Raw genomic sequence first — 25,389 nt, 5'->3', positions numbered from 1 at the left:
TAACCCAGAAATTTCATAATTATAATAATAACAACTAGCATTTATTATTATGGACTATGTATGACTTCCCTGGTGACTCAGAGGGTATAGCATCTGCCTACAATGCGGGAGACCCAGGTTTGATCCTTGGGTTGGGAAGATCCTCTGGAGAAGAAATGACAACCCACTCCAGTACTCTTGCCTGGAAAATCCCATGGACAGAGGAGCATGGTAGGCTACAGTCCATGGAGTCACTAAGAGTCAGACACAACTGAACCACTTTATGCATGACTGCAAGGAGATCAAACCAGTTAATCCTAAATCAATCCTGAATATTCGTTGGAAGGACTGATGCTGAAGCTGAAGCTCCAATACTTTGGCCACCTGATGCAAAGTGCTGACTCATTAGAAAAGACCCTTGTTTTGGGAAAGACTGAAGGATCTTTCTCCAGGAGAAGGGGATAACAGAGGACGAGATAGTTGGATGGAATCACTGACTCAATGGACATGAATTTGAGCAAGCTCCAGGAGACGGTGAAGAACAGCAAAGCCTGGCGTGCTGCAGTCCATGGGATCACAAAGAGTCGTACACAACTGAGTGACCGAACAACAGCAAATGTTTGACTCAGTGTGCTGTCCCAGAAGAACATACAGTACTTCACTTAATTCTATCAGTGTTTGTCTCTATTTCCAAAATAGAAAAAACTAGGTTTCCAAAGTTAAATACTTTTCACAAGGTCATAGAACAAGTAAGAGTAGAGCTAAGATTTAGAGATCATAGTCTTAACCAGTAAGCTTTATTGAATGCTCCTAGCAGTATCCAATCTATTGTATAAATCTGTTTATCCTCACCAAGCCTAGCACAGCATTGACCATGTCCCAGTTAACAAGGAACTAACAGATTTATTAATTCACAGAGATATAATGTCTTAATGGAAATGCTAGTCAATGAGAGATACAATTGATACCTATTTAGTCACCTGTTAGTTCTAATTAGCCAGAATTTGATATTAAATCCATTGTTTCACATCACAGACTATTCGTTCCCAGAGCAGAAAAATATGCTTCTGTAGTGTATTTGGAGACCACAGTATATCAAACATGTTTATTAGGATATGTTGGGTGCCAAAATTCATTTAGCTGAGTTTTCTTTTTTTAATGCAGTAATAGGGGCTATTAAAAATTACTGTTTTTGAAAGCTGATGTAACCTTCTTAATTACTTGGTTCTAGGCCAAACTGATACAAAGAACAGGGCACAAAGAAGAAATGAGTAACCTAAATCTTACCAACATGTCCATGGCAGGGCTGTGACATTAAGTTTCTCTCAGTAATATTCGTGGGGATAATTTTAACCTCTAGTCTTTAGAATGCCATACTTTGTGAGGTACTAGAAGTCTGAATAAAGTATCAAGTATACAATGATGGGCAGAACTTCTAGGTCACATGGAACCATGAAAATGAATTGGAAGACCATTAAGACTTTAGATAATGAGTCTAATATCTTGAACTATATTCTATACAAGTTCTTGATGAGGGAATTTTTATTATCCTGTTGCTGTATTATTGAGCACTCAAGGAGACATTGAACGTTTGCATGGCAGATCACTGTTTTGATCTTCTTTAGACAAAATAGATATCAGGACTTTAGGGAGAATTTACTGGAGACAGTATTAAAAGAAGTTGACACCAAAGGAGGGAAAAATTGGTTGAAGGGCATACAATGTGAACGAGATAAACTGAACTCAGTCTTCTAACGCCCATTTCATCTGCTTTTGTTTCTTTCTAAAGTATTAAGGTATAAATAATAGTGACCCCTTCTCTTCATCTTCCTTGTCATTTTATTATTAACATGTTTAATACATTTTAACTGTACATGTTATTTTTTGTACATGTACATTTTATTATTTTATATAAACATGTTTAATACATTTTAAATGCTATTTATTATTATTTAATATTAACTTCTACTCTGGAAGGAAAAAAAATCATTTTGTAGATGATTTAGCTTAAATTCAGAGAAGTTAAGTTTGAAAAATCTGCAATCTCTCTGGAATGTCCTTTGGTATGGATACTTCATTTGGAGCCAGCAAAGCCCAGAGGAAAACTTCAGGAACAAGTATAACAGAAATCAGAGCATTTCTATAACTTAGCAAGAGACAAATGGAGGATGACCATATCCAAATATAAGCATGAATTAAATCAGCTACCAACTAAAAATTAGCCAATCATAACAGGAAAATCAAGCACACGAGGGACAATGCTCTGCAGACTAGATGAGATCCAGAGCATACTACTTAAATATACCCTCTGCCAAGAGGTCACATGATCCTTCCTTCACAGAAGAATCTTGGAAGAAGAAAGGTGATGGGTACAGAAATCACTGATTTCTAAATATAAATCTAAATACTATGTAACTACATTGTTTATTTCAACCTCCCCTCTCACTCTAGTCCCCATCATTTGGGGGGAACTTGTAGTGCTATGCACATTAGGAAGTCCAGATTCCTATTAGGCCAGTTAGATTATGTAATTTATACTTTCTTTTCCCAAACTTAATCTCTGAGTTAAGCTGTATTCTCCTACTTGTTCAACAGCCAATGGTGTCAGTCGTTTTACTGTAATACTACACAATTTTTCAGATAGATGACAGTCTGTAGAAACTTGCTGCGCTTAAGTATCATAATTTCAGAACCTCTGAGTCCTATTTTGTTTTTCCTCTAAATTTACCTAATTTAATACTAAAAACAACATTGGTGTATTCTGCTACTGTGGACCCAGAGATGATGATAATCATAAAAAACTAAACAATAACAGAATATACATTTTCATTAAGATACCTCCTGTGTTTAAGGAACAATTCATTTATTCATCAATTAAATATTGAAACACATTTTGGGTATTTCAATAGTAAAGGGTTTTAGATACCTAATCACTTTATGCATGTGTAGCATTCGGTTTCAGAAATTACATAGAAAGTGGCCCTATTTCTATGGTGGTAAACATTTTGCAATAAATAAAGGTATCAAATCAACACATTGTACACCTTAAATTTACACAATGTTTTATGTCAATTATATTTCAGTAAAACTGGGAAAAAAAGATTTTTTTCTATTTCTATTCCCTATTTTTCATTAATAGGACATCGATGTGAGGTTTTAAAATTATTGCTCTCAAAGGCTATGATTTCAATTAATAAATGTTAAATGGGCTTGATTGATGAATAATTACCTATGAATACTAACAAGGACAAGTAGTGGTGTTTTCTGAATGGAGAAAACTGTATACGCTTAAGGCTGGCTGTCCTGATATGCAGGATATATATTCCCAGGCATTTCATTTACATTCTTTCAGTGCCCAGAGCCTGATATTGACAGTAACTATAACTTGTCTTTTATAAAGTCAAACATCATATTGAGTATCGCTTTCTAATTACTTGGAAAACATTTTCTTTCTCACGTCTGAGATTTTGAATCTATCCTATAGGACCAGACACAAAGAAATGGATATAACCCATGGGAGTCCTACAGAAATTACACAGATTTATTCCAACATTCGAAAATCCCAGCCCAGCAAACCAAGAAAATAAGTGTTGACTTTATTTCTTTTAAAAAAAAAGTGGAGGGAAGGTATAGGGATACAACAGCAGCAGAAACTTGGAGAGACTCAGAGACAGTCCTTAAGGACATCTCATCTCACTCACTGAGGTTCAAGAGGCCAGAGTCCAATGTGAGTTCATTTTGATTGTAGCAAAGACAACCCACTGCACTTCCCCATATACCACCCTAAGTCACAGTGCTTGGGGTGTTTCTCCTGGATGGTACCACAGAGACTGTTATCACTATACCTAATGCCATCTTCCTTACTGAGAACACTTTCAAGGTAATTTTGAAGACTTGAACAACAGACTACACACATGGAGTCATAAACTGATTGAAAAAATGAACCCAGAACCAATGGTTACAAAGTATTTTTTATCAATGAAGAAGAGAGAGTGTTATACTTTCTGATGAGTAACACCCTCCTCCAACTCTGCCTTGTATTTTCTTACTTAATAACCTGGAAAATAACCATAACCCATACCACTTTAATGGCAGTTGAAGGAGTCATAAACATGATTAGCTTTATAAAGTGCCCCTTTCAGTTGTTTATCAATAATAAAAATTAACTGATATTTAGCTAACATTTTGTGAGTAATTTTTATGTTCTAGGAACTATGTTAAACCAATGCAATATTGTAAAGTAATTAGCTTCCAATTAAAAAAAAATTAAAAAAACATTTTAGAAGTAGAAGTTTGTATAATTTGCCTAATAATTACAAAAGGTGGACACCAATATTACCTTAAATAGAAAACAAAAATAAGGCACAGAAAATTCTACGGGGAAGCAACTCACTTTCACTGTTTGGATGGTCTTTCAGAAATGTTGCAGGTTGAGGAAAGAAAATAGGCTCTGAAATCCTTGCAGTTAGTGAAAATGAGCTGCCCCCACTGAAAGTGAACAGCATTTATTTCTGTTGAAGACAGAGGGCAAGTATTCAACCACTTGGGCATTCCCAGTGGAACAGATGGTAAAGAATCTGTATGCAATGCAGGAGACCCAGGTTTGATCCCTGGGTTGGAAAGATCCCCTGGAGAAGGGAATGGCAACCCACTCCAGTATTCTTGCCTGGAGAATTCCATGGACAGAGGAGCCTGGTGGGCTACAGTCCATGGCGTTGCAAGAGTCAGACATGACTGAGTGACCAACACTACTCAACCACTAGCACTCAGCAATCAAGAATTCCAGCTCCTAGGAGAATGGGTGCCCTTGTCCTAAGGGTGGATCTCAGTAATGCACCGCAGAGTCCTCTAGACTGCCTAGTGCACAAGTTCTAGTTGTATGATATAGTCACGGAAAAACTAATGAATGAAGAGGTGTTTGTAACTTATTTGTCTGATTTATCATCTGAAGAGGAATATTTATTCAGTCCTCCTAGGCTACTATCATACTCACTGTGTTCAGATTTCTGACTTCCATTTGGAATAAGAAGCACAATTCGAATTATCTTATAAGAATATTCATATATTCCAAGTGATGAATATGGAACATAAGAGACATCCAGTGGAACAGGAAATACTAGGCTTTCAGTGAAGACAACTCTGGCCACCCAAGACAAACAGAAGAAAGTGGGATTGTTTCAGAATATCACCACAAAGAATAATGACCTTATAGACAATGCTAAAATCAGAGTGTAATAAACTGGAAAAACAGAGAAGGAAGGGAACTGCCATATAGTGAGGCTTGTGCTAAGTGTTTTACCTGTATTGTCAAACAGTTTTTAAAACCTTTGAAATATTAGGCTGTCACAACCTGATGAGGACATAAATGTTGAGAAAGGGAAAGTAAGCTGTCTAAGGTGACACAGCTTGAATACAGATATGTCTAGTTCAAAATTTGGGGATCTTGTCTATAGAGGCTATAATTACTGTCTCTAAATTTCATGTTTATTACTAAGCAACAATGACTGCAATATTTGACACTAATAGTCATGAGATAGTTGGTTGTAAAATATTACTCAGTGAATTTATATTTGTATTTTTTCTTCATACATTGTCTAATAAGCAAAGCAAAAGGTGGTAAATCTTGTTTTACATATGAAAAGGTTTAGGCTTATAAGAGGGCTCCCTTCCCCGCTTCTATTCTCCGACTGTGGTGTCATTCATTAGTCCTCTGAAAGGATGGAATTCCCAGCCTCATTTTCACCAGAGATGACACCATTTTGAATATGTCAGACAATTTGGGTTGGATTTAACAGACTGAACTAAGCAGTGTCCACAGAAGATACAGAGTCACTTGGGTCCATTCTCTGATGACACCTTCTGTCCAGAATCACACATAGAAGGGTTTTTAGAACAGGCAAACAGTGACTTGTCAAATGTCTCAGGTTGGACATTGCAGATTCAAACCACAAAAACACTGTCAAGTGGTTTTAAAACCACTTGACATATTTTTGATACAATAGATGTGGCTCTTGATGTGCTGATAGAGAAATCCTTTCTTAGTTTTTCAGAGTTCTTATAAAATGCTAAAGTTCTGCTTCTTCTAGATGATGGCAAGGAGGTATAACCAAGGTCAGATGAAATGCGGGATAGTCTTCTGCCCCAGATACTAACCACATTGGTCTCTCTGTCTGCTCCTGGATTCTCACTGAATGATACTTGATAGCACATTTATTTTTGTTCTCCTACAGGAAAGGAACAAGAAGGAACATGTCTCCTTACAAGAAGACATGCTTCAGTCCATGGGATCGCAAAGAGTTGGACACTACTGAGCGACTAAACTGAACTGAACAAGAAGGGAGCGTGGTGGGGAAAGCTCTTGTGTTTTTCTTTCTCTTGCACTTTTTAGTTTACATAAAATTCTTTTGAAGTCAGATGACCTTCACTTTGATCATTTCCAATTTCATTATATATAGCTATCTCTGTATTACTTTTTTTTTTCAACTTTCTATGTCAAAGGATTTGTGCAAACTTCAACTTTTCTCCATTCAGATAGTCACTTCAGAAATTCACATGTTCTCTGGAACATGTTCTTTCTTGCCCTATGTTCTTAATGGTAAATGTATCTATTTATCTATTTAAATTTATATCTACATCTCTATTTACATCTATGAGAGAGAAAGAGAATAACAGAGAAAAAGAGAGAATGTAACTAGAACTAGAGGAAATATTTATATAAGAACAGAGAAATATGAAACTCTAAGAATCAGAAGTGTACACTGGTAGCATATGGAGAAATCAGCTTTAAATTTTTCTTTGGCATAGAACTACATAGCAACAGAACAGAGAAATTCAATTCTCCTCACAAGTCATTACAACCCTCATATTAGAAGTCTAAAATTGGGATTTGGGGCCAAAGCTCTCATTCATCCTTCTGTCAGCCCTTCCATCCACCCATTGACTCATTTAATATTCATAGACACTAGCTAGATTCTAGCTACTAGTAGATCATTTCATTGCTTTGATTTGGTTCCTACATGCATATATATCCCTCAGAAGATATTAGGTCTTTATTTTATTTTTTAAATAAAAAATTTACTTATTTTAATTGGAGGCTAATTATTAGGTCTTTAGACCATAATCTAACTACAGATTCTAGAACAATGACAAATATGCCAGAAAAAAAATTATCAAAACTGTTAATTTGTTGTTGTTAGGCTATTTTTAAACAACTTTTTAAAAATACTTTTCTCCTCATGAACTTTCTCCCTGGACACTTTCAATCTTTTCTAAAATTCTATAATGATCCATTCAAGTAGACTACAAAAGTAGTTTTCATTTTTCTGAATAATCTTAGGTTTGCCATATACCTGTTATAAGGTAAGCTACACATTCTTATTAGATATATCCTCTGAGGGTTTCTTTACTAATTAAAATGGGTTATTAATTAATTATTAAAATTATGGATGAAAAAGACAAACTGTTGGTAACTTAACCTCAACTTTCATAGATATTAATCCTCATAAAATCCCTGGAAGGAAGAATCATGAAATCACTTTCAAGGAAGATAAAACTAGGCTGCAAGACTTAATCTGTGCCTGTGGCTAGGAAATTCACACATGACGGAGCCGAGAGTTACCTCAGACTTGTCAAATCCAAAGTCTTCATTATTTCTACTAGACTAAAGAAGAGAGGGCTGTTTACGATTGAAGGAACCATTGGGTGTCATCTGGCTGGTTTCTACTTCAGTTCAGTTCAATCTCTCAGTCATGTCTGACTCTTTGTGACCCCATGGACAGCAGCACACCAGGCTTCCCTGTCCATCACCAACTCCTGGAGCTTACTCAAACTCATGTCCATAGAGTAGGTGATGCCATCCAAACATCTCATCCTCTGTCATCCTTTCTCCTCCTGCCTTCAATCTTGCCCAGCATCAGGGTCTTTTCCAGTGAAAAGTCATTTCTACTTAACAACTGATAATTGTTATGGCTGCCCTGGTGGCTTCTCTCTCAAGCTACTGGGCCATTATATCTGTGAATGATCTCCTCTTAAAGCAGTTTGTACCTCCAACTTTAAGTGTGTCCATGTGGAATTTTAAAGGCAGTGTCTCTTTCCTCTCTGCAGCCGACCCCTCTCTATTCCAATTTTGCAAGTGGCTGAGACCTACCTTTGCAGTAGTTAGTCGTCTTAAATTGGAAAATAGTCACAGATCATAAACCTCCCACATAAATTGTGCTCAAATAAGATGTGCATAGAAATTTAGGTTCTAGATCACATTTATTTCCAAGTTGCACTGTGTTCACAGACTCTCCCCATGGTTCATGTAATGAATCCTTATTTGTTTAATGACAGTGATTAGATGCTTTAAATTACCAGAAATAAAATCCATTTCCCTCAACACTGGGGATATTGATGAGAACCTTCAGTTGTGTATTCTCTAGGCTGTTTTTTTTTTTTATAATGGTACTAAATACATATAAACAAGCATCTGTTGCAGTAATTTAAATGTTTTCTCCTTATGTACTGCATGTATATTAAAAACAGAATGTGCTATTTAAAATATTAGTTATGCTCATGGATTAGAGTCTTTATCTGTAAAATAAATAAATATCCACCGACTGAATACAGTGGAGTATATCTTTCACACTCAGATAGGCAGATCTTTAATTTAACTCTGTTTTCCATTTATTATTCAGGATCATGTTTCAAAGTACTTGGAAATCTATAAGAGTCATACCTTTCCTTGCTTCAGGTGATTTTCAAGAAAATAACTACTTTTTCTTGAGCTATCCAGAGATTCAAATGCAATTTTGACATTTGCTCCCTTGAAATAATGGTGCTGATTACAATTAAAAATTAGAATAGAAATTGAAAATTAAAATGACAAAAAAGAAGGCCCTGGAGTTCATAAAAATGTATATAAAATAGGGTCAGAGAAGAAAAGAATAGTTGGAAAATAATATGCTGACAGAGATTTTAGAAATGAAATGTTAATGAGTATAATGGAGGCTTATATATTCCATGTAGAATGAGGTGACTCTTACCCTATTATTTTGGGTGTAGTGACATTTGATGTGTAAGAAATTAGATGGAACATGAATTAAGCTGTTCAAAATAAGAAAGGTCAATATATAGATATTATCTGAGATTTCATTAATTTTACTGCTACCAGTTCAAGTGAAATTACAGAATAAAGCCAACTTTATAGGCATGCCATTTGACCCAAAACCCTCAGAAATAATCACTTTTAACCTCTATCACCAATCTATAATAAAGTGCTTTGCCTTTGAATTAGCCAATAAGTGCTTTCCACTTTATCTTCCACTTTGTACACTTTTGTAGGCATATATTAAATGTCTCGGTAACAGAATTCCCTACTTTGAAGACTAGCCTCTAGATGTCAGTTTAGTGAATAATGTACTAATAAATTAATATTTACCTTTTTGGCTCAGATGGTAAAGTGTCTGCCTATAATGTGGGAGACCCAGGTTCAATCCCTGGGTTGGGAAGATCTCTGGGAGAAGGATTGGCAACCCATTCCAGTATTCTTCTTGCCTGGATAATCCCATGGACAGAGGAGCCTGGTAGGCTACAGTCCATGTGGTCACACACAGAGTCGAACATGACTGAGCCACTTCACTTTCTTTCACTTTCAAATAAAATATGTGGTTGCATCCATATTCAAGAATTCTGTCATTCATTTATTCAGATAATTTGAACATTGTATTAGTTTATTGCTATATAACACATTACTATCAATTTAGCAGCTTAAGCCACTATGTATTTATTACCTCATGTGTTCTGTAGATCAGAGGTCTAGGCATGGTGTACTTGAATTCTCTGTTCAAAGTTTCAGAAGACTACAGTCTAAATGTTGCCCACAACACTGCTCATCTGAGAGGTCCAGGGTCCTAAAAGAAGTTCATTCAAGTTGCTGGTAGAATTTAGTTCCTTGTGGTTGCGATACTGAGGTAGCTTTTCTCTTGCTAGGTGTTAAACAGGGACGGATTTCTAATACTGCCTGAGCATGTATGCATGCTCGGTCACTTCAGTCATGTCCGACTCTTTGTGACCCTATGGACTGTAGCCCTCTGGACTCGTCCGTCCATGGGATACTCCAGGCAAGAATACTGACTGGGTTGCCATGTCCTCCTCCAGGGGGTCTTCCTGACCCAGGAATTGAACGTGCATCTCCTGTGTCTTCTGCAGCGCAGGTGGATTCTTTACGACTAAGTCACTGGGGAAGCCCAATGTTGCCCATAATTCCCTGCCAAATAGTCTCTAAAAGAAGTTCACAATAAGACCATTTGCTTTCTTTCAAGCCAGCAAAGTGTTTATTTCTAAGGCCTTCCTCTGGGACCAGCTGGAGGAGATGTTCTGCTTTCGAAGGTTTCACCTACTTAGGTCAGCAGAGTCTCATCATAGGATCAACTGACTTTAGACCTTAGTTACAGCTCCAGAATTCCTTCAGAGCATTGCCTAGATTAGTGCTTGATTCAATAAGCAATATTTTATACACACACACACACACACCCAAAAGGCTGGCTTTTATGGGACATCTTAGAATTAAACCTAACTTAAAAATACAAATAAAGGTTCTTTATGTAACAGAAATTTCAGAATAGTCTTTCATTGGGAAGCAAAATGGCCATGTATGTATACTTACTTAGAACTTGTGGCTCAAATTTTTTCTAAGTTTCTGGTGTCCTAACTGTGTGCATGAGTCTTAAGAATTGGGTTTTCACTTATCTTTATTTATCTTTATCTTTCATTTATCTTTTATCATATTATTCATCACTGATCACATAAACTCTTTGCCCAATGTCATTTGAACAAGTCCAGATTGATGAAAAAAGGTATATGTATACAGATGCACACAGGTACACACACACAGAAACATATCATTGTTGTTGTTTAGTTGCTAAGTCATGTCCAACTCTTTTGTGATTCCATGTACTGTAGTCTGCCAGGCTCCTCTGCTCATAGGATTTTTCCAGGCAAGAATACTGAAGTAGGTTGCCATTTCCTTCTCCAGGGGATCTTCCTGACCCAGGAAATGAACCTGTGTCTCTTGCATTGGCGGGCAGATTCTTTACTGCTGAGCCACCGGGGAAGCCCATATATGTTCATTACATGCATATATATATATATGTATGTTCAAGCAGGTTTTAGAAAAGGCAGAGGCACCAGAGATCAAATTGCCAACATCCGCTGGATCATGGAGAAAGCAAGAGAGTTCCAGAAAAACATCTATTTCTGCTTCATTGACTATGCCAAAGCCTTTGACTGTGTGGATCACAATAAACTGTGGAACATTCTGAAAGAGATGGGAATCCCAGACCACCTGACCTGCCTTTTGAGAAACCTGTATGCAGGTCAGGAAGCAACAGTTAGAACTGGACATGGAACAACAGACTGGTTCCAAATAGGAAAAGGTGTACGTCAAGGTTGTATATTGTCACCCTGCTTATTTAACTTATATGCAGAGTACATCATGAGGAACGCTGGGCTGGAAGAAGCACAGGCTGGAATCAAGATTGCTGGGAGAAATATCAATAACCTCAGATATGCAGATGACACTACCCTTATGGCAGAAAGTGAAGAGGAACTCAAGAGCCTCTTGATGAAAGTGAAAGAGGAGAGTGAAAAGGTTGGTTTGAAGCTCAACATTCAGAAAACAAAGATCATGGCATCTGGTCCCATCACTTCATGGGAAATAGATGGAAAAACAGTGGAAACAGTGTCAGACTTTGTTTTTTTGGGCTCCAAAATCACTGCAGATGCTGATTGCAGCCATGAAATTAAAAGACGCTTGCTCCTTGGAAGGAAAGTTATGACCAACCTTGATAGTATTTTAAAAAGCAGAGACATTACTTTGCCAACCAAGGTCCGTCTAGTCAAGGCAATGGTTTTTCCCGTGGTCATGTATGGATGTGAGAGTTGGACTGTGAAGAAGGCTGATCGCCGAAGAATCGATGCTTTTGAACTGTGGTGTTGGAGAAGACTCTTGAGAGTCCCTTATACTGCAAGGAGATCCAACCAGTCCATTCTAAAGGAGATCAATCCTGGATGTTCATTGGAGGGACTGATGCTAAAGCTGAAACTCCAATACTTTGGCCACCTCATGCGACGAGTTGACTCACTGGAAAAGACTCTGATGCTGGGAAAGGTTGGGGGCGGGAGGAGAAGGGGACGACGGAGAATGAGATGGCTGGATGGCATCACCGACTCTGTGGACATGAGTTTGAGTGTACTCCGGGAGTTGGTGATGGACAGGGAGGCCTGGCGTGCTGTGATTCATGGGGTCGCGGAGAGTCGGACACGACTGAGCGACTGAACTGAACTGAACTGAACTGATACACACACACTCGAACTCATACTATCGTGAGTTAACATTCAAGATCTTAGGAAAGACTTTTTGCCTCTATAAGAGTAAAACTGCATATCAGAGGACTATGGGTGGGATGCCTATATGTCTTGGTTCACTCAGGAAAGACTCAGTTCATCTCTGCTTTTCTGGTGATATTATTAACAGTGCTACATTTTATTCTAAAATGCATTTATGTTTAGACAATAAACATGATCTACTTATATGGCTGTTGTGAGGATGTACCATCAAAATGTGTATAAAATCCTTCAGTGTGTTTGGCTAGTAGAAGGCACGCAAAGATTTAGCATAGATGCTCCTTTTTCACCAGCCTGGGTTTGTGTAAATGCCATTGTACAAAGGATTTATGTGTGTAAACACTATCACATGTTCAATGATTAATACTAAAAGATAAAGAAGAAGCTAATACTTAAGGGTTATGAGATAAAACCAGGTAATCAGAGAAATAGAAAACAAAATTAAGAGGCAATGTTGTAGACAGCCAAAGTTTAATTTAGGAATATATAATTGAGTGATCTATTACTTTCTTGGGAGGATACTATATGAGAGCTCTTAAGAGAAATTTTACAGTGATTCTTGAAAGATGAATAGAATTTCTATCAATGCAGATGAAAGGGGAGGGTATTTCAGTTTAAAAAAAATTAGATCCATCCCAGACGAAGGGTTAGAAATTCCATGTGGATCAGTTCAGTTCAGTTGCTCAGTTGTGTCTGACTCCTTGTAGCATGTCAGGTCTCCCTGTCCATTGCCAACTCCCTCAGGTTGCTCAAAATCATATCCACTGAGTTGGTGATGTTATCCAACCATCTCATCCTCTGTCATCCCCTTCTTCTCCTGCCTTCAATCTTTCTCAGCATCAGGGTCTTTTCAAATGAGTCAGTTCTTCACATCAGGTGGCCAAAGGATTGGAGTTTCAGTTTCAGCATCAGTCCTTCCAAAGAATATTCCGAACTGATTTCCTTTAGAATGGACTGGTTGGATCTCCTTGCAGTCCAAGTGACTCTCAAGAGTCTTGTCCAACACCACAGTTCAAAAGCATCAATTCTTTGGTGCTCAGCTTTCTTTATAGACCAACTCTCACATCCATACATGACCACTGGAAAAACCATAGCTTTGACTAGACAGACCTTTGTTGACAAAGTAACGTATCTGCTTTTTAATATGCTGTCTAGGTTGGTCATAACTTTTCTTTCAAGGAGTAAGCGTCTTTTAATTTCATGGCTGCAGTCACCATCTGCAGAGATTTTGGAGCCCAGAAAAATAAAGTCTGACAGTGTTTCCACTGTTTCTCCATATATTTGCCATGAAGTGATGGGACAAGATGCCATGATCTTAGTTTTCTGAATGTTGAGCTTCAAGGCAACTTTTTCACTCTCTTCTTTCACTTTCATCAAGAGGCCTTTTAGTTCCTATTCACTTTCTGCCATAAGGGTGGTGTCATCTGCATATCTGAGGTTATTGATATTTCTCCCAGAAATCTTGATTCCAGCTTGTATTTCATTCCAGCCCAGCATTTCTCATGATGTACTCTGCATATTAGTGAAATAAGCACGGTGACAGTATACAGCCTTGAAGTACTCTTTTCCCTATTTGGAATCAGTCTGTTGTTTCACATCCAGTTCTAAATGTTGCTTCCTGACCTGCATACAGATTTCTCAAGAGGCAGGTCAGGTGGTCTGGTATTCCCATCTCTTTAAGAATTTTCTGTGTGGTACACACAGTCAAAGGCTTTGGCATAGTCAATAAAGCAGAAGTAGATATTTTTCTGGAACTCTCTCTTATAGAACACTAATAGGGTCCAGTGACAGGCGGAGCCAACAAGGTGAAATTTGTTCCAAATAGTAAAAGATCTTGACAGCTGAACAGGGAGTTAATATGTTTTTAATAGTTGACTTATGTTCTGTCAAATGATCGTAAGATGCAAAGATTGAAAGAGGAAACAGAGTCCAGAAAAACATCCAATAATTTAAACAAGAATAAGAGTCTTGAATCAAGATAGCAGTGGCTTAAAGCAAGAGCAAAGGGCAGAAATGCGAGAAGTGGAAACATACAAACACAAATATATCAAAGTCATGCCTGCATATATGGTGATATATCAATCACTAAGGGATTTATGAAGGGACCTATGTCAAGATTCAGTAGTGTAAATACCAAGATTTAAGGTGGCAAATTTACAGAAAAATATTGTTCAATTAGTGAGACGATAGTCAAGTATATAAATTATTATGGGAATGAAAGGAAAAGAAAAGGTGGGAGAAAGCCAACCTGAGTACAATTTCTACTTTATTAAACTGATGAGCCACTGTGACAAAAAGTATAGTAAAAATCTGACCAGGAAGAGATAAAAGTGGCCTTTAAAACAAGCCTTTCCTTATCTGATTGCTGTGTTTTTGTCAACAGGGTTCTTACTTTGTTGCTGCTGCTACTGCTGCTGCTAAGTCACTTCAGTCGTGTCCGACTTTGTGTGACCCCATAGATGGAAGCCCACCCCATAGATGGACGGCTCCCCCGTCCCTGGGATTCTCCAGGCAAGAACACTGGAGTGGGTTGCCATTTCCTTCTCCAATGTGTGAAAGTGAAAAGTGAAAGTGAAGTCGCTCAGTCATGTCCGACCCTTAGTGACCCCACAGACTGCAGCCTACCAGGTTCCTCCATCCATGGGATTTTCTAGGCAATAGTACTGGAGTGGCTTGCCATTGCCTTTTGTTACCAGCACTATAATTGTAAAAACTACAACAAGTGATTGGAGATGGGGCTACACTTTGTCTAGCTAGTACCACCTTGGGAAAAGGCACTCGAGAAGTGTGCAAAGGAGGAGTGCTTCACGGAATCCTGAAAGATTGACACAGAAGCATCAAAGTTAACTTGAATCTGCATGTTTAAGATATGTAAAGCATTATATATACAAATACATATACATGTATATGTGTGTTGTATATTTAAATATATATTTATATTCAAATATCCTCCAGGCAGGAATACTGGAGTGGTTAGCCATTCCCTTTTCCAGGAGATCTTTCAGACCCAGGGATCAAACCTGGGTCTCCCACATTGCAGGCAGATTGTTTACCATCTGAGCCACCAGAGAAGCCCCAATTTTAATATATATGCATTTATATACTTATACGTATACATATGTATTAGTGCCCCATCAGTTCAACTAATCATCAACATGATGGAGGTACAAGAGGATAGGGTAAATTCAAAGACAGTATCTGTAACCTCAGTTTGGCACAGCCTAGAAAATCCATTGCTTAGATTATCCTCAGCCCAGCCAGAATGGCAGTTAAATAGAGGGTCAGCACTATATACACCCTCAATTCTGTTAAGTATTCTATTTAGCTCAAACATTTTTTACCTCATTACTTCCAGTGATCCATGGAGAGTATAGGTTTCAGCAGCCTCTTTGACTGCCTTTTTTATACCCCAGGAAGTGTAATGGTCTCTCTCTGCATCTGGTAACTGATACCATTAATTAGACCTGACAAATTAATGATAGGCTATATTAACCACATTTGTCTAAGCACTTCACAGATATCTCCTGCTTCCAGTGGGAATCATTTAGGTAAAGGAAAATATTTAGAATCCTGAATTCACCAGAAAAGTCAGATTTCCTAATCTCAGAAGTATCTCCAGTAGGATTTAACAAAGGGTTGGGCTAAATCTATTACATGCATTTCATCCAAAAGTGGCAAAATCTATCAACTACAGATCAGCCAGATTGAAATCTCATCCCAGTGGATAAAAATCAGTAGTTCCCCATTACTTCTTAGCCAGACAAAGCACTTCAGGTTCTGCCTTTCTTAACATATGTCTGTTTCCTTTCAAAAAAAATTATATTTTAGTCTTGTTCAATTACTTGCTTATCCATGAGTATGGAGGGATAATGCCAATTTCAAATTCATTTCATCTAGATAAACAGAATTTGGCTGTACCTGTTGGTTTCATCTTTATTTATATCACGAAAGTGTGACAAAGCAAGGAATATACAACTTTATTCTTAAGTTGTTCCAGTGACAATATATAGGTGGTTGTCTGGGAAAGCATTGATCATTCATTCATCCATTTAACAATGAGGTAGGTGCTAAACCAAGGCCTGTGTATCAAGGTCACCCAGCAAATGATGATTAGGGACAATCCCAGCATGCAGAGAGTCCCAGCTCCTCTCTGCTCAGGCATAAGGTTGTTAAGAGAACAGAGAAGGAAAAGCTGAGGGGAGTGGGGTCAGGCACAACTTCAGGCTCTAAGGAATTCTGCCTCAAGAAGAGAGGAGTCAACACAGAATTGGATGATAAAGCAAACATAGCTACTTATCTGAATCCAGTTAAAATGTAGTATCTTTTCCCATTTACCCCAAGGTCAGAGCTAGTTCAACATGTCTTACAATCTAGTGCTAGATGCACTGAGCGACTCCATGGCTTAACAGGGAAGGACTTATGCATCATTGAAGGATAATGTTGTTTTCCCTTTACTTGGACACAGGACAATTCAGGAACAACAGAGGGGAGGAATCTAGTCATGGTCCTAAACAAAAGAAGAGTGATATCTATCAACCAGTAAAAGATATGTGATTATAAGGACTTCTTTTTAGTAGTACTCACAGACCAAAGGCAAAGTTCTATAGTAGGTTGCCACTCAAAACTTTTCAGAATCTAAAGTGGTGAGTTAAGACGTGATTTGTGATTTGGAGTGTATGTGTAGGGATATGTGCCTTCACAGAATGAAAAAATAATTTTCTTTCCTGTAAAATAGAGGCATTAATACTGATAGCTCCATAACTCAAGTATCTGCAGCTCTACTTCTCCAAGAGCTTTCTCCAGCACCCCTGAGGTTTGCTAAATTGAAAGCAGCTCCTTATTTTGAAATGTGGGAAATCAACACCTGGGGGCAACCCTCTGCCTTTAGGGAGTGGGAATTGCTGAATAAATGGCTCAGTCTCCAGTTCTCTGGTTTTATAATTCTGAGCATGCTTCACACTGATTCTCAACAGGTCCTCAGTGTCTTGGAGCTCCAGTTACGCACAGGGGCAACTAACGAACATTTTATTACCTTTCTTTTCTATCTCATTTTATTCCCACCCTCCCTTGTCATTTTTGATCACCTCCCAACTGAAGTATATGCACTCAAGACCTTAACTCAGTGCCTCCTTTTGGGAAAAGCCTAACTAGGATGGAAGTTTTCCCTCATCTTATTCCTTCTCTTCACATAACGTTGTACCTACTCAGAGATTTTAATTTAATATTTTATCATTGATTCTCTTATCTGGTTCCCTTACAAAATTTTAAGCTCCTTACATATACGAACAAGATCGTATGTAGCATTCTAATTTTGATATCATTGTACTCAATTAAAGGTTGTTGAATGGATGAATAAAAACATGGAGCTATAAATCCATGAGTCGTTCTCTGCCTTACTGACTATTTCTGGGACCAAGATAGGAATAATTCAGTTGAGGATAGCAGATGGCGATTTCTGTTTCCTCTGAGGACTTAAGCCCTGGCTCACCATATGCCACTTTTGTGCCACTTTTCAAGAAGCTGAGAGGAAACCATTAAACAATATTGAAACTTGGTAGTTGTTCATATAAACACTTGACCATCCCAGGTACATTCAGACAAGAATATTCATAGAGAGCTTGTTAGACTAAGGACCTCAGGGAGTATTTGGGAATGTTTGGGAATATGAGATAAATAAGGTAGATTTGGGTGCCAATTTTTCCACTGTTGGAACTAACACTCTATTTGGAATGACTTCTTCCATCTGAAATATTTAATAGCTGTTCAACAAGTTGGAACTGACAGTAGACAAAATGTTTTACTGCCATGTGTCAGGTAGCTTGATGCACTTCATGCCTGGATAAATGCAAAATGAAATTTTAGCTGAAGGAGATGGTATGGCAAATGGTTCTTCACAGAGAAGGGAGTAAGGGAAATGTCTCCCATGGAGAAACTCATGGTGACAATGTGTCTGATTCATATTTTAATTGCCAGAATAAAATCAAATATCCATAAGTTCAGGCATGCTAATGAACAAGAAGCAGAATTAGGTTTTTCTCTGCCTATTAAATTTTCTAATGTTGAGAGAAGCAAACAGAGCACTGTGGATCCAAATATTACCCTGAGGTGTTATAAGCACTAAAACTTGAAGATTAACATTGAACGTTTTTTTATAAGACCAATTTGAAATGACACCGATTCTTCACCAACATGGTTTCCCAGAAAGACATATATTAAAATAAGTTGCTGAATTTTTCTATCAAATTTAACAAATTGGGGAGTTCTGTAGAGTAAATCTGACTTTTGATCTATTTTTTAAAAACTGGCTTGAATAAATATTCCTGTTTACTTGGTAAACAGAATTTTTACTTGGTAACCACTTCTTTCTTTGGACTTTCCTGGTAGCTCAGACAGTAAAGAATCTGCCTGCAATGTGGGAGACCGGGGTTTGAGCCCTGAGTTGGGAAGATTCCCCTGGAGATGGGAACGGCTACCCACTCCAGTATTTTTGCCTGGAGAATTCTGAAGTCATTATGATTTCAGTTTAAAAAACAAACACATATTTCAAGTTTTAGTTTATCCAGGTGTTCTAGTTGTGGGGATAATACACAATCTTGAAATGATAACAATAGCTCATAAATTCTCTTTGTAAAACATTCTGCTTCCTACAGAATTTTGAGTGTTATTGTTCTAGATTTGTTGTTGTTTGAGAAGGGTAAGAGTGAGATACGTTTTGAATATATCATTTATTCCATGATGTTAAGTCCATAAGTATTGAAGGTATGTATTCTCTGGGTGTCCCAAAAATCACTGTATTGATATTTTCCTCCAAAAAGACTTTCCTGAATTACGCAGGTTTAGGAAAGTGACAGAGGAATATGAAAGGACAGCACCCTGTCTGGACATCCATATACTCATTTCCAAGCAGGGATCTGGAAAATATAAAGCAGTGGGGGTGTACTTGGCTACCCAATTGTGATAGAGCTCAGGGTATGATGGGTGAGAAAAACAAAAAATACTGCATATTTTAATAATGTAATTTTTAATCTCTGATCTTACATATTTACTTTAAAATTCATACATAGCCTCTTAAGAAATCCCTAGTGACCCAGAAGAAAACACGGTAAAGTCTAGAAAGATTGTGTACCTCTGTGTGTGTGTATTTATGTACATGTGTTTACTATGGTAAGCACAGACAGTAGAGGACAGGAGTAATATGTTCCTCATCCTCTCGGTGTTTATGTCACAGGTTTTATAAAATAATAAAGGATGCATGAGCTGACAAAAACAGGAAAATACATAAATATGAAAATTCAGGTAATGCTGTGTTCTATAATGAAAATCTAAGAATCTAATTTTCAGAATGACTGGAATTGGGAAGTTGACAAGTGGGGGCAAGAGTGTATCTGTAGGATATCCATATATGCCAGCAATCTTGTATGTTTATATATAAATACACAGACTTAATAAAAGTTATATATATATATTTATGTATACAGCATGATTATTTTATATGCATGTACACAACTGAAATGATATAGTCAAGCTAATCAACATATCATATCACATAGTCACCATTACATTTTTGTGTTGAGAGCATTTTAAACCTACTCTCTTAGCATATTTCCAGTATTCAATACAAATTACCATGCCTGTAGATAAGATCTGTAGACATTTGTCTTACAGAGATGCAATTTTGTCCTCTTTGACCAACATTTCCCCATTTATCATCCTTCCAAGCCCTTGATAAGCACCATTCTACTCATGGTTCTATGAGTTCATTTTTTTAAGGTTCCACACATATATGTTCTTGGATTGGAAGAATTAATATTGTAAAAAAGATTATACTACCTAAAGCATCTATAGATTCAGTGTAATCTCTATCAAATTACTAATGGATTTTTTTTCAGAGAATTAGAACAAAGAATTTTATAAATTTTATGGAAACAAAAAATACCCCAGATAGTTAAAACAATCCTGAGGAAGAAAAATGGACCTGGAGGAATCTGGCTCCCTGACTTAAGACTGTACTACAAAACTAGAGTTATCAAGACAGCATGATACTGGCACAAAAACACAAATATTAATCAATGGAACATGATAGAAAGCCCAGAGATAAACCCATGCACCTACGGTCACATAATCTATGTCAAATGAGAGAAGAATAAACAATATAGAAAACTTATCTCTTCAATAAGTGGTGCTGGGAAAAATTGGAAAGCTATATGTGAAACAATGAAATTGAACCCTACCTAAGAAATGGCAACCCACTCCAGTGTTCTTGCCTGGAGAATCCCAGGGAGAGAGGAGCCTGGTGGGCTTCCATCTATGGGGTCACACAGAGTCGGACACGACTGAAGTGACTTAGCAGCAGCAGCAGCAACACCATATACAAAAATAAACTCAAGCTGGATTGAAAACCTAAATTTATGGCCAAACACTATAAAAATCTTAGAGGAAAACTTAGGCAGAACACTGCTTGAAAATAAAAACAAAAATAAACAAATGGGACCTAATGAAACTTAAAAGCTTTTTGCATAGCAAAGGAAATTATAAGCAAGGCAACATAGAGTAGGATCTTGTTTTTTAATAAAAGCTGAGAACATTTTGATTGGACAGTATTCCATTAATATATAAGGTACTAGCTGTTTGCTTATATACTTGTAAAGTTTTTAAATTATTATTTTTTTACCTCTAAGTTGTCTTTATATTTATCTTCAAAGGTTCTCTTTATTTTAGTTAAAATTGAACATCATATCTTGCCCTGGACATCTTTGCTCCCACCCATCATGTTTTCTGTTACTATGAAATGCTATATTTGTATATATTACACAGGTCCTAGATTATTTTATAAATATTTTATATACTTAATATTTTAAATCAGTTAAGAGAAGAAAGATATTCATATAAATTATTTTTCACAATTATGTAATTACATTTATCAGTGCTGTGGTTTTGTTTCTTCTCTCATGTGGATTTAAAGGACTGTTTGCTTTTCCTTATTTCAACTGGAAGAACTTCCTTTACCTTTATTCTTTAGTATATCTAATAAGTTGAGTCTTCTAGCAACACATTCAGTTTTTCTGTACTATGAAATATATTTAATCTTCATTTCAAAAGACAGTTTTGCTAAGTGGACTTTTTCCATTCCTTATAGTAGTTTGAATATGTCTTAACATTCTTTTTGGCCTCTGTTTTGTGTAATGTGAGGTCAAATCTTGATTTTTTTAGAGTCCCACTGTACATAATTATTTGGTTATATCTTACTGATTTCAAGATTTTCTCTTAGTCTGTCCTTGTCTTATGGTTGTTTGGACTGCATATTTTCTATTATTCTATCTTTAAGTTTGCTGAGTATTTCTTCAGTCAATTAAGATCCACATTTGAACCCCTCTAGGATATTTTTTGCCAACAAAGGTCTGTCTAGTCAAAGCTATGGTTGTTCTAGTAGTCATATATGGGTGTGAGAGTTGGACTATAAAGAAGGCTGAGCACCAAAGAATTGATGCTTTTTAACTGTGGTGTTGGAGAAGAGTCCCTTGGACTTGAGAGTCCCTTGGACTGCAAGGAGATCCAACCAGTCCATCCTAAAGGAAATTAGTCCTGAATATTCATTTGAAGGACTGATGCGGAGGCTTAAACTCCAATACATTAGACACTTGATGCGAAGAACTGACTCACTGGAAAAGACCCTGATGCTGGGAAAGATTGAAGGCAGGAGGAGAAGGGGATGACAGAGGATGAGATGGTTGGATAGCATCACTGACTCAATAGAAATGAGTTTAAGCTGCCTCTGGGAGTTGGTGATGGATAGGGAAGCCTGGTATGCTGCAGTCCATGGGGTTGCAAAGAGTCTGAAATGACTGAGCAACTGAACTGACTGAACTGAAGATATTTTTCATCATGGGTAATATATTTCACATTTTATTACAGAAATCTCAGTCTGCCATTTCTTGAATAGACCCTCACCACATAAGAGAACAGGTAAAGAAAGAGAGCTCATGAACTCTTGGCTGCAGTCGCCTGTAGTTTAGCCTCTTCAATCTGAAGCTGGGAGGGTAACCTATTCTTTTCAGCAATTCTGGGAGCTGGGTGAAGAAACCATACCCTCTAGGCCACATTATCTGAAGCTGAGCTTTTATTATTTTGACTTGGGAAGAAAATGAGGAGGCAGTGAATCATGGCTCAACTTTCATTGATTCTTACTACCTCACTAAGATTTTATAAAATGTTCTTAAATATATATATATTTTTTTTCATTTGCTGTAATTCTAGGACAAAATTCGTATATTTTAGTTTTCACCAGTGTCAGCCATTTTATAGGGGATTAGATTCATGGAACTTCTCATTTGGCTATTCTAGATGTTGTCACACAATAGTTATCTTTTGTTATTCATCTAATGTCTGTGTATATCAGGTGTCTGCAGATGCTGATTGCAGCCATGAAATTAAAAGATGCTTACTCCTTGGAAGGAAAGTTATGACCAACCTGGATAACATATTAAAAAGCAGAGACATTACTTTGCCAACAAAGGTCCGTCTAGTCAAGGCTATGGTTTTTCCAGTGGTCATGTATGGATGTGAGAGTTGGACTGTGAAGAAAGCTGATCGCCGAAGAATTGAAGCTTTTGAACTGGGTGCTGGAGAAGACTCTTGAGAGTCCCTTGGACTGCAAGGAGATCCAACCAGTCCATCCGAAAGGAGATCAATCCTGGGTGTTCATTGGAAGGACTGATATTGAAGCTGAAACTCCAATACTTTGGCCACCTCATGCAAAGAGTTGACTCATTGGAAAAGACCCTGATGCTGGGAGGAATTGGGGGCAGGAGGAGAAGGGGACAACAGAGGATGAGATGGCTAGATGACATCACTGACTCGATGGACATGAGTTTGGGTAAACTCTGGGAGTTGGTGATGGACAGGGAGGCCCGGTGTGCTGCAACTCATGGGGTCGCAAGGACACCACTGAGCGACTGAACTGAAGTGAAGGAATGTGTTTGAAGTGAATAAATAAAATGAACAAGCCTGAAGAACTCTAATAAATTGCCTAGCATTAAATGTTAATGAAGTTGACTGGCCCCACATACGAGGGCTTGAAATTATAGATATATAATGCCAGGTTACATTTTACTTTGCTTGAAAATGATATATGTAGGCTCTGTTAGGTTTCAGTTCTAAATACTAACTATAGCTCATAATCTAAGTGTGCCAAAAAGGCAGATTTGATCACCATGAAAACACAGTATCTCTCCTCTCTACATATTGTTCCATCAATAAGAATCTTTCTTTGTGCCTTTTAGAGAAACCGGTGTCATTATCAATTCAAAATGGAAAAGAATGCACAGAGGAGGATGAACACCCTTCTCCTTTGATGCTGTGGTAAGCAAAACTTTACAAAGTATCTTTAAATGCTAGTTCTAGGAAAACAACATTTTATTTTTATTTCTTCTGTGAAAGGAATCTGTTTTTGTTAGGTGTCTGGCATTATTATGCCTAATGCAAAGTCTGAGAATTAAGGTCCCCAAATAATAAACAATTCAGCTAATAAATTAAATTTATTCAGCTAATAAATAAATGAAGTCTGAGTTCTAATTCAGGTATATCTAGTCAAAACACATTCTCTTTTCCATAATTATGGCGTACCCTTCCAGTGGTAGCAATAAAATAAATCTGAAGTATCCTAAAACATATATTTCTGTTATTATCTTTTGCTTCTGTTGTAGTACATAAAAATGAGCTCCTTCAACTATGAGACTAAAATATACTGGGGCTGAGTAAGCAGTATTTAGTAATACTCTTATCTTTTTACATTTCTTTTTTGTTTTGTTTTGTATTTTTTACTTTTAGTTTATCTGAAATCTGGTATTTGAATGGCCAAAGAAAGGATGATTTCTTTATTATAGACCTTTAAATAAAAACAATTCAAATGCATTTTTATTACTGATCTTCCTACAGTAATGAAACAGACATGTTTAAACATAACAGCATAATGGAAAATAGGTTTAATATTAGATGTGTCTCACAAAACAGCTCGCCTACTCATCTAGCAAAGACCTTGGATAATTACCTTTTCTGCAACATCTTAAAAGTGTCTTTTGTATTTTGACTGCAGTCTTTTCTTTTCTCATATTTGTATTAGGAAACATCTATGAGCAAACTGTGTTGATGGGGGAAATAAGTCAATAAAAATGTGAGATCTTATATTACAGTAATTTCTTAGTTACAACTTCAAGTTTCATTTCTTAATTACAACTGCAAGACTCATTTAAGTCAATCAGCTTCTCAAGGTTTGTAAAATCCTAGGATATGGCAATGATGCTTCTTAAATGACCATCTCTCAAATAATAATTGACTGTTAGCAACTGAATTTCGTCCTTGTTTTTAATGCAAAATAATCATATGAGTTTTGAAGAAACCATGTTCAAAATTACATCACTGATTCATGCAAAAGTAACCACTTAACCTGGGTCTCCTGCATTGCAGGCAGATTCTTTACCAACTGAGCCACCAGGGGAGCCCTTTCTTGTCATTGTCCATTAGTAAAAGAGGGAGAGTTTTCTTTATTCTAGACTTACCAGAAAAAATAAAATTTCCCAACTCTTCCATAGTTTTCTTAGATTCATTTCTGTTTACACTTAATAGAATTGTTATACACTTATAAATAAGTGAATCACAAAACTGTCTTCACTATTTGTACTTTGAAAGCATAAAATCTGAACTATATAAACTTTATAAATAACAAATACAACCTATACTGAATACATTTTGTAAATCACAAGTTTAGTTCCTACTGTTTATATTTTTAAAGCTCACATGCACTTCATGTTACTCAATGAGCTTGGAGCAAACAGAGCATATCCAAAGGAACAATATTGTGATGTGAGGAGAGTTCCAAGCGAGTCCTACAAAACAATCATCAAAAATATTTTTTCCTTTTTATTTACCAGAAACAAGAAAAAGACTGGATAGGGATTATAACTCTCTTAGAAAATCACAAAGGTTTTCCTGAGAAAGAATGACATATTTTCTTTTGGTGGCTCCAGAAAA

Source organism: Moschus berezovskii, chromosome 22 (genome assembly GCF_049115385.1).
Source record: "Moschus berezovskii isolate FMDL1 chromosome 22, NW_MosBer_1.0, whole genome shotgun sequence".
Lineage (NCBI taxonomy): Eukaryota > Metazoa > Chordata > Mammalia > Artiodactyla > Moschidae > Moschus > Moschus berezovskii.
The sequence above is the reverse complement of the archived record's forward strand: the minus strand, read 5'-3'. Positions refer to the sequence as shown.